This window comes from Micromys minutus, assembly GCF_963924665.1.
Source record: "Micromys minutus genome assembly, chromosome: 1".
NCBI lineage: Eukaryota > Metazoa > Chordata > Mammalia > Rodentia > Muridae > Micromys > Micromys minutus.
In genome coordinates this window covers 121485768-121499636 of record NC_137969.1, presented here as the reverse complement: position 1 = coordinate 121499636, position 13869 = coordinate 121485768, and the positions used below count along the sequence as shown (strand labels likewise).

Here is a 13869-nt window from a genome sequence, read left to right as displayed (position 1 = left end):
CACCGGAAGCAGAGCTCTCAGGCCGACCCTCATCAAACATACAGTATGAAGGAAATAAAGCCTTGCTGACTCAAACCACTAGGATCTTCTGTGACCACAGCCTAACCTATGCTGTTTGACACTCGGCAAACAACTTTTTCACAAACAGGGTGAAGGGAATAAATAGCATGGGCTCTCCAGTTTTCAGAACAGTAACATTTTGTATACCTGTGCGCCCCAATTACCTTTGTATAAGAGTATTGCACTTCCATACATCAGCTCCAGATAAGATTTCAAACCAGTCCCTCATCCTCTCAGATCTCACTTCTGAAACCCAGGATCCAGGAATATCTGCATAAGATTGGAGTCTTGCAAGTCAAACTCCTGTCCTCATTTGCAGCCTTAAGGCTGTTTTACTACCAGTATTCAGCAAATTCTCAGCATTTATTCCATGAATGAACTGTTTGCTAGAACCACACTAGTCTTATAAACTAGAATGTAGATCCAAAAGGCTCATAAACTTGCTGGAAAGAGCCCCAAACATTAATAAGTGCAATTAGAGATTTTTGAGTTTTGTTTTGTTCCAGATCTCCCCCCCCCCTTTTATTGTTGTTTTGAAACAGTCTTAAATCTCACTAAGTAGCCCTGGATGGCCTGGAATCTGCTATTTAGGCCAGGTTGGCCTCTAACTCATAGACAACTGGATACCTCTGTCTCTAGAATGCTAGGATTAAAAGTGTGGACCACCACACCTAGCTTTTTGTGCTTTCTACTATGTGGCATGTTTTTTGAGATCTTTTATTGCTACAAAATGTAGGGTTTTGCAATAAACTAATAGTACAAATAATGCTTGTGACAAGATGGCATGCAAACCACATATTTATATTCATTAATAATTAAAAGTAACTCCTCAAGGATTCTTACTTGCCTAAACCTAATCCTAATTCTCAAACAGTAAACATTCTGAAGCATAAACAAAAAGTCCTATAGGTCATGTAGTCCAAGAGGCAACTTGCTGAAGATCTATGGAGTATGAGAATAGCCTTTTCCTTTGATGTGTATGGTATTAAACCCCGGACTTCTGGCTTAGCGTCCTTACCAAATTCACTAACTTCAAACACTTTCTCTGCAGTTCTTATCGGTTCTCAAGCTGTTAGAAAATATCCACGAAGAGATGCTTTATTATATTTGGAATAGGTCACAACATGCATTCTTCCATCAACCGATTTTACAGCAGTACGGTAAAAACTTTCAAGAAACTCTGGGGGGCGGGGGGAAGCATCTATCTAATCCAGATATCTCGAGATCATCTGAGCTCAGAATCTTTCACCATCTCCCCTTGTCCGGGAGGTGGGACAAAGAGGACCTTGTGCAGAGCAGATAAGGAAGTCCTCTGTCACTGAGCATGGCTTGGGAAATAATAGCTCAGATCATCTCGGCCATGGATTCACAGAATATATCCTTCCAACTTCAACGTGCCCTATGTTAAAAAACACTTTTTGGGTGTGTGCGTGCAAAATTTACAATTTTCTGCTGGGATCTTTTGAAAATGTCAGCTGGTACACCAACTCTCTTTCTTTTCTTAGGGCCCATAAAAACTGTTTCTCTCAGGCCTCATCCTAGGAAATGCTTTGCTTACGCAAAAAAACTTTTTTTTTTTTTTTTTTAACTGTGGAATTATAAACATGTTGTAGCTGACTGTGTCCCTTTCTTGGCTCTAAGAAAGTTCAAAAGCCAAACTAAGATTCACGTGTAGTACAGGACCTGACAGCATGCACTTTCTAGTCCTTCCCAGCCTGGCTTCCTCCTCAACCTCAATATTATCATCTCGTATTGTACACATCGATACAAAACTCTTCAAATAGATGGATATACATAGGCTCTGTGAGTATATATGCTCGTCTTTTTTTTCTTACAATTTTGAACTTTTTTCGATTTTCTTGTCACAAAAATATTAGTGTATTCGCCGTTACTTAAAAGCATTTTACATAAACACCCACACGGAACATTCATTACAGGTAGTCAAACCTGTAAATGCTGAAAGTCAGAGAAAAAAAAGAGTTGTGAGTCCCTCCCATAACATCGATCTAATTAATAATAAAAACTCTTATTAAACTGTTCATTAACAGGAAGTTATTAAACTGCGTTCTAACAGGAAGGAGAATGAGCGTTTATTGTGCATCGGTAAAACTGCCAGACATAGTATAGCAGTTCCAGTTTCCAAACAAAGTTGGGCGGCGTCGGCCAGCGCATAATTCCTGAATCATGCAGAAAAAAGTTGACCTTTCATGGCGGTAGAAGGGGCGTGAGAATACACTCTGCATATTCCTTTCAGTAAAATTCTCAAAAATCTGATGAGATAATCATAATGGCAACAATATATATTCTCTGACAGCCAAGTTCTCCCAGCAGCTTCTAACTGCGGAGCGCGCACGGAAGCAACTGTCTAAATGCCAAAGTTGTGACCAGTCAAAACCAAACACAGGAAGCTATAATAAAAGTATTCTCCACTTTCGTGGCTAAGGCCATTACTTTAAAACTTTAACAAGGTGTACATGTTGTAGGGGATCAGAAATAGTTTACAGCGTGTTTTATTCTTGGGAACAATTCTGGAGAGCAGCAATCGCTCCACTCGCCTGCCTATCAGCGCCGCGTGAAGAACTTTTAGCAACTCCAGGGTGGCAGGGCCGCGTTCCGGGGATGGGGTGGGGGAGGGAGTTGAGGGGGAAAACCGGGTTCGAGTCCCGACTGCAGCTCGAGAGTCCCCAGCCCGGGCTGGCTCCTACTGTGGGCTGCTTACCCTGGCCAGCAATTCCTGGGACCCCGAAGGGTCTCCTGTGTAAGGAGCTGGCCTTAGCCCACCGCGCCGAGGAGGAGGAAGTCACACTTACCGCGGGGGGTCAGGAGGGAGGCCCGGGATCACCGTGGCGCGGGGCGGCGGGCCGGGAGGCTGCGCGGGGCGCGGGCAGGCGCGCTCAGCCGAGGGATGCTCGGCCCCGCGCGCGCCTCCAGCCCCTTCCCCACAGCGTCGCCCCGCGCAGCGGCCCTCCCGGGCCGAGCCACTCCTCTCCGTCAGGCGACGCCAGGCCAGGAGTCAAACTTGTCCCGCAGCCCCTGAGGGGGCGGGCGGGCGGGCGGGCACGCGCGGCACTGAGTGGGGGTCGGGCACACGCTCGCCGGTGAGTCCCCGGCCCGGCCGCCCCGCCCCACGACAGCAGACCCCGCCCACCACCGAGTCCCGCCCGCTCCGCCCAGTGTGCTAAGCTCCGCCCCCTCCCAGCAGGGCCCAAAGACCGAGGATTCGGTTCTTCTGAAGGGTGCAGGTCTAGGCGGGGAGAGCCGGGCCACCCTGTACATCCTCTTTCTGGGCGGAGCTCCGACGAGGGAGGGCGGGCAGGGCGTATTCAACGGAGCGACGAGTGTGCCAGTCCCTAGAAACTGGGAGCAGGGGAATTCTTGGGGATGGGAAGTGAGGGAGAGTTCCCTCTGCAGGACCGGAAGGCGACCAGAGAGAGATGGCCTTTATGTCTCAGTTTACAGAGGAAATCTGCAAAAGTCTGCCTTGGAGAGCCCCGGAACCTTTCTTCTTGCAGAAGTCTGATAAGTGTGCTGCGGAGTGGGAGTGGATTTGTACCATCGAAGTTATGATGTGCAGACCCTGTGGTTGTTTTACAATGGGGGATATAATTTACTCCGGTAGAAATCATGTAATTCCTCTATGCTCTGTGCTGAAAAATAAAAAGCAATAATCAATCTAATCTGTGACACTTTTTGTTACCTCATCGATAGTAAGAATCAGCTGTGATTCCAGGGTAGAAGGAAGGAAGGAGGGGGCTCCCTTTTTTCTTCTGTGAGTTAGTCATATGTGGATGAAGTGCCTCATCACACTCCGTTCTTAAAGAAATTCATGTATTCAGTGTGTGTGTGTGTGTGTGTGTGTGTGTGTTTGTGTGTGTGTGTGTGTACTTGGTGCTTGTGACACTGACATGTTATCCCTCTTCCATGGTTAACTGTGGCTATTGCCCCAAATAGCATTTGCCCACAAGGTCTTCAATATGTCTTCATAATAAAAACCCGTGGGAAGCAGTCGTCCTAAAGACTAATAGCAGAATAATATGACCTAATTGTGTAGGAGCTTGGGGTGGTTGGGAGATCTATTTAGGGATGTTTTGTGAACTGGGAAAATGGTTAGAAAAAGCAACAATGTAAAACTACGAAGCACTGACAATCCCAAGAGAAAAGGATAGAATCACTTAATGCTCTTAAAATCAGGACAGATACGTCAAGAAACAAACCTACCGTGCTGGCTCCAATCACAAAGCTCAAGATAGTTTTCATCAGAGACCGTGGAAAAGTCAGTGACACAAAACTCCAGTAGCAGTGCCTTTAATTACAGAATGCAGAGTATAAACCCACAGCCTGTGTTTGTGGAATTTGGAACTACTCTGAGGCTTGGTTCCTGTTTTCAGTGTTAGAGAACCGGACACAACAAAAGAACAAGTACCCCAATTTAAAAGAGGCATCTTCACATGTCTTGTCTTTTCCCTCTACTGACTAAAACCCGCCACTCGTATGCTGATTAGATTTACTAACTGATTCTGATTTTCTAATTACTTGTTCCCTTTCTCCAGCAAAAGCCAGCAAAATATCCCTTACAGTCATGATCATGAACACTCGCCTGGGCTACTCTCACTTGCTCTTTTAGCTGTCCCTGACACTGGACTACGTTTCTCTGTGTGACCACACACCAAGGGTCCCTTACTCGGCGTGCTGTTAGCCCTTCACACAGTGGGCTCCTTCTTCATTGTCACCTATAGGAACCTTCAGTCCTTGTCCAGTGCCTCACTAAGTGCTCAGCACCTGCCACCTCTGGTTCCCTACCATCATTTGGATGTAAGCCCTGTGAGGTAGAACATTGCTGATTTAGATTCCCGCTGCATCTTGATGCCTATTATATCAAAGAGGTGTGAAACATACAAGTATGTTCTCAGCAGATGAATGATTCCACATTGGAGAGATAGCTTATATCCCCCTTTGTAACTCTTGAAGACTTTCATATAATTTATCTTTTTGAGCTGTAGGACTTAGACAACATATTAATAAAGTCTGAAAAGTGTAGCTCGATTTTACTGTTTAATTCTAAATTTGAAAAGGCTGGTTTTGACCTCTTACTCTAGCATACTGAACATCGGAGTTGAAGAAGCAGTTACAGTTTCATTTCTATGACAAGGTCTTATGACCTACCCAGGTAATTATTGGGTATATAATAATAATTGTTGGATCAGACTTGTTTGCTATACTTTTCTATTTTTTCCCCTTACAATAACCCCAAAGAACAATACAGAGTTAAAACTAAAACGGAAGTGCAGTGACTATGAGCAGGAAGGAACAGTGAAAAGAATGTCACTCCGCAGAATGGAAAAGTGTTGATAGATCGATAAAAGCCAAGATATTTGTCCCTGAAATAAAACCATATAACAGTGATTAGAAGTGGAATAGCTGAACCTAGAATCTTATTGCTGATAACTGACAGATGATGTTACTACAGTGTCCTTTGTAGTCCTCAAAAATTTTAATTGATAATAATTATAAAATTGAGGTTAATGGTTGATGCTCAAAAACCAAAAAATACTCCAAATGAAAACCTCAAAAGCAATCTCAGAAATGGAGATTTTTTTTTCCTAGTCCAAGCAGTCAGATGGAGATAAAGAGATGTTTAGACACATATTCTACCGAGGTCTCAAACCTGGGAGGAAGAAATGTTACACCTGGGCCGGCAAGATGAAAGCTTTCCTTGCAGGTCTCATGGTCCAAGTTTGTTCTTCAGAGCCCGTGGTAGCGAGGGGGACTGACTACTTCAGACTGCCCTCTGACTTCCGCAGGAACACGGTGGCACACATGACCACGTGAGTAAGTAATCAGTTCATTAGTTCAAAAGTTGGGTGTGATAGCACACACCTGTGGCCCCAGAACTTGGAAGGCAGAGAGAGATGGGTGACTCTGAGACTGAGGCCAGCCTTGCTGGAAGAAGTGTGTTGCTTGGGGCAGCCTTTGGGAGCCTGAAGCCTCACCCCATTTCATTTTGGCTTCGGCAAGTGACTAAAGGCACCTGACACCAGGCTTGCTCTGTCATTATGGCCTGTCCCTCTGTAATGAAGGACAAAATAAACTCTTCCTTCTATAAGACCCCTCACTCAGGGCACCTCATCACTGCAGCAGAAAAGTGACTGAGATAAACTGATAAGCACATGTCCCCCGCCTTCCGTGTGAGAGTCATGGAGCCTGCCCTGGCGGAGAAGAAGCTACAGCAGGTTAGGTCTAGTCCCTGTGAAACCACAGAGCACCGTGATTCGACCTCATCATGCCCGAGAGGCAGAGTGGGAAGACTCATTCTTTCCGTGTGGAAGGGAGATACTTTCCTCTCCTTACGAACCCTTACAGAACATTTACCTCACGGCTGCACCACTTGGTGCTGGGGACGTGGGGAGGAATGTGCATTCTTTCACAAACCTATCTCCATCCCGCCATCTGTAAATAGATCAAGAGATCTACGAGACCACACTTTCTGACTTGGAGATGAGGCTACCCGACCCTGTTGACTGATGTTTTCATGATTCACCATAGCATAGCTTAAGGCCTGTCATGGTCTAACTAGCTGCTGTTTGCCACTGTGCCCATTCTGAACTGGTTGCTTTCTCTATAGCACACTATTTTTCCCATAGTCAGGGCTTTAAAACTGCTCACATGCGCGCACACACACACACACACAAGCACACCTCTGGTATTTTCTGGGCCTGAAGACAACTCCTGCCCTGGTGGTTTTTATCTAGATCTTTCCAAGCTTGCTGTGTTCTTCTTCTACATGCCCAGGGTGCCTTGCTTTCTGTGGTGTGTACCGGCTATGAATGTGGGTTACTTGACTGTGTCTCTGACTGGTGGAGATGTCTACTATAGGGATTCATAAATATTTTATAGATAAATGAATGAAAAATACCCTTGGCCTATAAAACATTAAGAGATAGCCACTCTATTGAATAGGACCACTTTCCCTCTGAGCATTAGAGCACAATCAGACAGAAGCTTGCTTTTATTTTACAGTATTATACCACGAGTTTCATGAGATTTTAGAAGGTTTTAAATGTATTGTTTCATCGTCTTACAAGAATGAGGAGATGAATAGGAAGTGTTTGTGTTGGTTTTTATGTATTATGATAAGAGTCTAACATCTCAATGTGCCTGTTATACACTGCTTTAAAAAAAGAATAACGGTTTCTAGCCTACTGATTGATTGTTGTTTCTCGATTTAAAGACTGTTCCAGATCTGGGTTATTTCCTGATGACTGTCTAACAGACAAGACAACCCGCTTTGGTGTCTGCTCTCATGTTTTTTAGAGCAAGCTCATAGCCATGCTATGTATGAATGTTTACAGACGTAGGTTTGTTGCTGTGAGTGCCAATGGTCAGCCTGCTGTGGATATATCCATCATCACTAACCGACCATATGAAGTGATCGTGGCCCAGGAGACCCTGCTTCCTCTGGAATGAACAATGGAGCACAGCCACACAAACCCCACACTGCCTGTTGGTTTTCATGCTTCCTCTTTCACCCCCATCTTGTTCAACTTTTAAGCACATACACACCCTTTCTGCCTTCACACTTGCTTCTGTATTCAGTGTCTATTCTTAGCACGGAACACTTGGAGAAAGACTCTGGCTGTTTAATAAGCGTCTGACCTGAGATGCAAAGACATCGGGTGTGTGGAAGGTGGCGCGCTGCACACATCTGAAGACCATCAGATAACAGTCTACATGATACCGGGGAGAGAGGAAACAAAGCCTCTCATACTCTGGGTCAACCCCATAAAGTCAAGAGATGCTGTTAATAAGATTCAGAAGGCTTCTCTTGTTGCAGCCAAACTTGTTTCTGTTGCTTTGAAATCTGAGCCTGCATCTATGGGATCTCATATTTTCAGACTGAGCCATTCATGTTTTATGTTAGCAAACAATCGAAGGTTGCTACGTTACTCTAGGGCTGTGAAGGATGTCTTGATTATGTATTTCCACTTCCGTACGCACACACCTAAGATAAGGAACTTCTCTATCAAAGGAGTTACCCAAAGCTTTGTGGCCAGAGGCTGGAATGCCCCAAAGATGCAGGAACTCATTACAGGCCAATTGTTCCTTCTGAGGGTACTAGCTGAGGAGACAAAAAAGCGGCTCCAACAAGTTCTTTCCTGAACAGGCTGCAATCTTAGTACAGCAGGTTTTTTGGTTTTTTTGTTTTTTTTTTTTTTTAATTAAAACAAGTCTTTCTTCCCAGCCACAGGTCACTTGGGTGGGGATGGTGGCTACAAAGCAGCTGGTGGTGTGTGGACTGGGTATAAGCTTCCACTCTGAGGAAGCTTAAATTAGCAGGCCTGGGGTGGCTGCCCAGTTCTGAGCATTCTCAAGCCAGATTTCCCCCTCGGAGGAAGAAATATATGGGGTGACACCCACCATAGCCTGGTTCTCTGTGGAGCTGGTTATAGGAGCTGCTTACACTTTCAAGGCTGGCCCGCTGACTTACCCCACCATGGCAGGGTGATGTCCAGTGTACCCTTATGCTCTGGTATGTTTTGCCAAAACCTTGCTGCAACCACAGGAGGTGGGGGAGCATGTCAGTTGTCCCCTGGTAGCCTGCTCTGAGGCTCTGAATTTCTTGTCAGCGCTGTTTGAACTGTTGCCCAGGAGGAAAAATGCCAGCTTTGGGAACAACATTATAGTTCCCTTCTCAACAACCTTTATTTCTAAAATAACAAAGAGGCCACACTAGGGAAGGGAAAGACTGTGGAGGGAGAAAGTTGCTATCATTTACATATAGTACAATCTACTTTTTTCTAGTGTATAGCTCCAGAATTTTAACTGATATACAGTTGTCACAAGAAACAACATAGTCATGGAACATTTTTGTGACCTAGCAATTTCAGTGTGTCTCTGTGTTGTCTATCTCCAGCCTCTGGCAACCGCTCACCCAATTCCTATCCCCATGGTTTAAGTCTTGTCCCACATGGTATAAGAGTAGGATTGTAACAAGTCTCTCTTAGCATCCTCACATAGCCAGCCTGTGCCCAGCCCATCCGTGCAGAGCGTGGAACATCACCTGACAATAACTTCTTTTCATTATCGACTTGATTTCTCTTTCATTTGAGAGTCCACCTGCACTAGGAAGCAAGTCGGGGATTTTGCCCGTCTGCTGCCGACTTTCCGAGGCTCACGAAGCAACCTAAGTGTTCAGTACACATCTGTTGGATAAAGTGTTATGTGAATGAAGAGACTGGGGACTCCTGGGATCCTTCCCCCGGGCTCAAACAGACCTTGTTAAAAAGAGATCATTTTCCTTACAAAAATGTGTTAACTGAAGAATTTGTCGGTTGCCAAAGTAGTTGGGAAACATCAGGGCGGCGAATCGTTTCTTTAAATTCACCTGGATGGTAAGATTAACCAGAACAGAACTGGCCTGAGGTGAGGCAAGCTTCAGGAATTCTTTCCTGGGGTGGTTACAGGCACCAGATGACTTAATATAATGGACATGAAGTGTCTACTGCAGTGGTTTTCAACTGGGAGCCGTTTTCTTCCCCCAGGGGCCATGGCAATGTCTGCAGACATTTTCTTTTTGTTGTTGTTGTTGTTGTCAAAAGTGGGACAAGAGGACAGCTACTGGAATCTGCTGAAGTTAGGCTTGAAATAAAGGCTGCATTTACATTCGATGATATTATTATTATTATTATAACTATTCCTCCTCTGTGTGTGTGTGTGTGTGTGTGTGTGTGTGTGTGTGTGATGTACATGAAAGGTGTGTGCAGATGTTGCTGTACAACAGAGGTTCTGGATTGCTCCTGGAGCTCTGAATTACGGGCAATCGTGAGCTGCATAATGTGGGAGGTGGGAATGAAACTCTCATCCTTTGGAGGAGGGATGTACCCTTTTAATGGCTGAGCCACCTTTCCATCCCTGAGCTAATGTTATTTAGAAATGATCCTTCCTAACAAATCCTCTCACCCAGGCTGACAGTGACGCTGAGCACTAAGTCTCAAGTCAAACTCTTTTATGTTTGGAGCTCAGCATGACCCTTAGCAGTGTGCCTCTGAGTATGTTACTTGAGTTTTCTATACATCACTATCTATGAAAGGGAATTAACTAGAGTAACTGCCTCAGGGAATTGCCAGGGAGTCAAATGAAGTAGACCAGACAAAGCACACACCACTGCAGTAGTACATAGTAAATGTTCAATAAACGTCACTGATTGTTTTTGTTCCTGATGCCAAAAAGATCTTCCCACAGAATATAATGAAGGAATTCCGAATAGATTCCACTAAGGGAGGAGAAATAGAAAATATTGCTAATATAAAATACATACTGGCATTAATTTTACATAATGATAAATAACTACAAGAGGATTAAAATTCAAATAAAGCACCATAAGGCTATTCAGGTGTGTGTGTGTGTGTGTGTGTGTGTGTGTGTGTGTGTGTGTGTGTGTGAAATCAAAGTCAGAATATTCCATCAACTGTGTTCTTCACACACAGACTTGGGATGGACACTTTCACCATGCTGGCTCAGGAAAGGGAGCATCCTCTCTTCCGCAGAGGAGATGTCCCATGGGATGAGACCAGAGTCGACCTTCAAGTCTTCCTGCTGAAGAAAGACTCTTAATCTGAAGATGACAAAATGAGTGTTTCTAAACCCAAATCCGGAAAGTTAGCATGAGGAAAGACAAAGTCTACCTCAGGACCAGTGTCCCCAAGAGTGACTGCTACATGTGGTGCTTCCTGACCCTGAGGTTAGGCACAGTAATGCCAAAGCTCTTTCAGGATCCCAGCACACTCATTCCTTAAGGATCTTGTGGTCACACTGGCCTGAGGTCTCTTCTTCCTTTTGTATCTGGGCTACAATGATCTCTTCCTATTTAGGTTTTCTGAGTTCTAGTTTTGTTTCAGAAACCCACAAACATTAAGAAATACAAAATGGTAGAAATAAGAGGAATACCATGAGGTCCAGGAACCGCAGTATGGCGTAGTCAGCAGTAAAATTGCATGTCACTTCACCCTGAGCCACAAGCAGCCACTGCAAGGGGTGCCACATGACTACACTGTCATTGTGTCTGTCAGCCCACGCCAACACCGAGGTTGGCTTCCATCTAAAAGATACCCAACTATTTCGGCAGTATAACTCGTGTGCAGGACAGACTCTGTAGGGTCATAGTTTCTCTAAGGAGCAGAGTAATGTCTAGATCTGAAAGCTGAGCCATATGTAAAAATAATCAATAAACCCACTGAAGTTATTCAAACTTACCCTGGACTCCTTAGTATTCCTGGTTACAGGCTGCCCAGACATGACAACTCAAACATACGTAGCTTTTCCTATCGAAGATAGCTATGGATACATCTAATGACTCTTGGTTTTTAGAAATTACCAAACAGACTGTGTTAAGTTTTCATAAGGACCTTCCGGAGTTCTGTCCCTCCTCTACACTCAGACTTGTAGGCAAGGGACAGTGAAACTAGATCACCCTCCATGGTCTCTGCATCAGCACCTGTCTCCAGGGTCCTGCCCTGACTTCCTTCAGTGATGGACTATGATGTGGAAGTGTGAGCCCAAGAAGCCATTTCCTCCCAAACTTGCCTTTGGTCATGATGTGTCAGCACAGACATAGTAACTGTAACTAAGACAAAGACTACTACCAGGTAAAAGGTTAATGATGTGACAGACTTCACTATACTGTTTTGGGGAGGATTGGGAAGGGGCTTTGGCACTTTGGGCTAGAAAAGCCATGGAGTGTTCAAAGCTTGGCGAACTGTTCTGTGGGAGCATAGAAAAGAGAGTCTTGTTGGAAATGTAGAAACTTGAGGTCTGGCTTATGAAGGTCTCATGCTGGAAGCCAAACTTCGCCATGTGTTGGTCTCCCAGGAGGTACTGGTTTGAAGGGAGTCTAAAGCTAGAGGATGAGCAACGTGTGTTGTTGATGGCTACCCATGCCCTGTGGGAACCCCAGGAAACCCTGAGGTGCAAAATTTAGCATACCTGTTTGTTTCCGAGGGACTCTCACTTAAAGCTGAACCGATTACGAGAAAGTATAACTTAATATTTTTGGATTTCTGGTATTTAAACTGCAAGTGTATGAGGATGTACTTTATATATTTAGAAACTTCAGTTGGGAAACACTTTAATGGCTGAATTATGGCAGTCAGAAGAAGCAAGTCACATTGGCCTATTGTTTTCAATCCTTGCCACTAAGCATTGAATACAATTGTAAGAAAAAAAATGTCTTCTTTTCCAGCCAAAGTACCTAGTCTGACAAGAGCCAATAGTCTATAGATTTCTCCACCTTGTAAAACTTTTATGCAAACCTTTTACTCTCCTGGTAAAATGTTGTTTACACAAAGACTGGGCTGCATTCCCGGAACTTCAGGGACTGACGTAGCCAACCCCTCCCCTTCTTCTCCTTCATTCGAACATATTAGTTCTTCCTATTAAATTATTCTTTTATTATATTATGCGTGTGGGTGTTTGGCCTGGATGCATGTCTGTATACCTCATGTGTGCCTGAGGAGACCAGAAGAGGACATTGAATCACCTGGAATGCAAGTTAGAATGCTGTGAGCTGCCATGTGGGTGATGGGAACTGAACCTGGGTCCTCTGGAAGTGCAGCTAGTGCTCTTAACTGCTGAGCCATCTCTCTAAATTGTGAGGTTGGACCCCAGCCCATTGGCATTATATGTTTCTACTTTGTTTTTTGTTGTTGTGATCTCTCTCTCTCTCTCTCTCTCTCTCTCTCTCTCTCTCTCTCTCTTTTAAATCTCTACCTCCCTTCTCCCTTCTAACACTTATTCCTTCTAACACCCCAATGCCAGGTAGGAGAAAAAAGGTTAGAGGAAAAAGGGGGTGTAGGTCTCTTTAAATTACTTCCTACTAAATAGGGTCATTGAGTTCCTTGGGGCAAGTCCAATTTTTGTCATGTAAGGATATCTCCAATTTCTTATCTCTCTTCTCTCAACCACAGCAACAGCAGGAGCAGGAACCAAAAGCAGGAACAACCATTTTCTTCATCTTAAGAGCGCGCCCCTCGGTTTATGACATTCATTCCCTCTAGAATCATCAGAATCAAACTATCTGCAGCTGGAAGAATCACAGTCCTGTCAGAGCACCACAAGGCAGAGTCTGCTGCTGTGGATAATCAGCCTTATATACTACAACCTGAATTAAAACAAAAACATGTTTATATAACATCACTGTTTTTTCTTTTAAGACACCAAAATTCTCAGGACACCAGCCAGTTCTGGGGATGGCAGGGGGCATACTCTCTATCTGCATTAGAATAAAAACCAAGTGAAGTCCTTGTTCTGATGTGATAGAGAGTTTAGTTTATGTCTGCTGCCACCTTTTCCCTATAAGAAGTTGCTTTCTTGTGGTGGTTTGAACGACAATGGTCCTAATAGGCTCATATAATTGAATGCTTGGTCACCTTGGAGTGGAATTGTTTGAAAGGATTACAAGGATTAGGAGGTGTGGCCTTGCTGGAGGAAGTATGTCACTAGGGGGTGGGCTCTGGGGTTCCAAAAGCTCATACTAGGCCCAGTTTCGCTCTCTCTCTTTTTGTGAATCAGGCTGTAGTCTTCACCTATAGCAGCATGCCTATCTGCCACTATGCTTCGACTATGAAGATAATGGGCTATGTCTCTGAAACTATTAAGCAGTCCCCCAATTAGATGCTTTATGTTATGAGTTGTCTTGGGTCACGATGTCTCTTCACAGTAATAGGACAGTGACTAAGACACCTGCCAAAGCTACTTTTGCTTTGTCTGTGTGTTCCTGTGCTACACTGAGATTACTCTTTTGTTTCTAGCAGACCA

General features: G+C 44.4%; 1 protein-coding gene across 1 annotated transcript in view; it reads right to left on the bottom strand.

The window, feature by feature from the left end:
• Positions 1-3170, bottom strand: part of KLHL5 (kelch like family member 5) — a gene marked incomplete at both ends in the record, with an annotated part of 58551 nt that extends 55381 nt beyond the window's left edge. Inside the window, one exon of the mRNA XM_080926175.1 lies at positions 2871-3170. The remainder of the gene's footprint in view (positions 1-2870) is intronic.
• Between the last annotated feature and the right edge of the window lie 10699 nt (positions 3171-13869).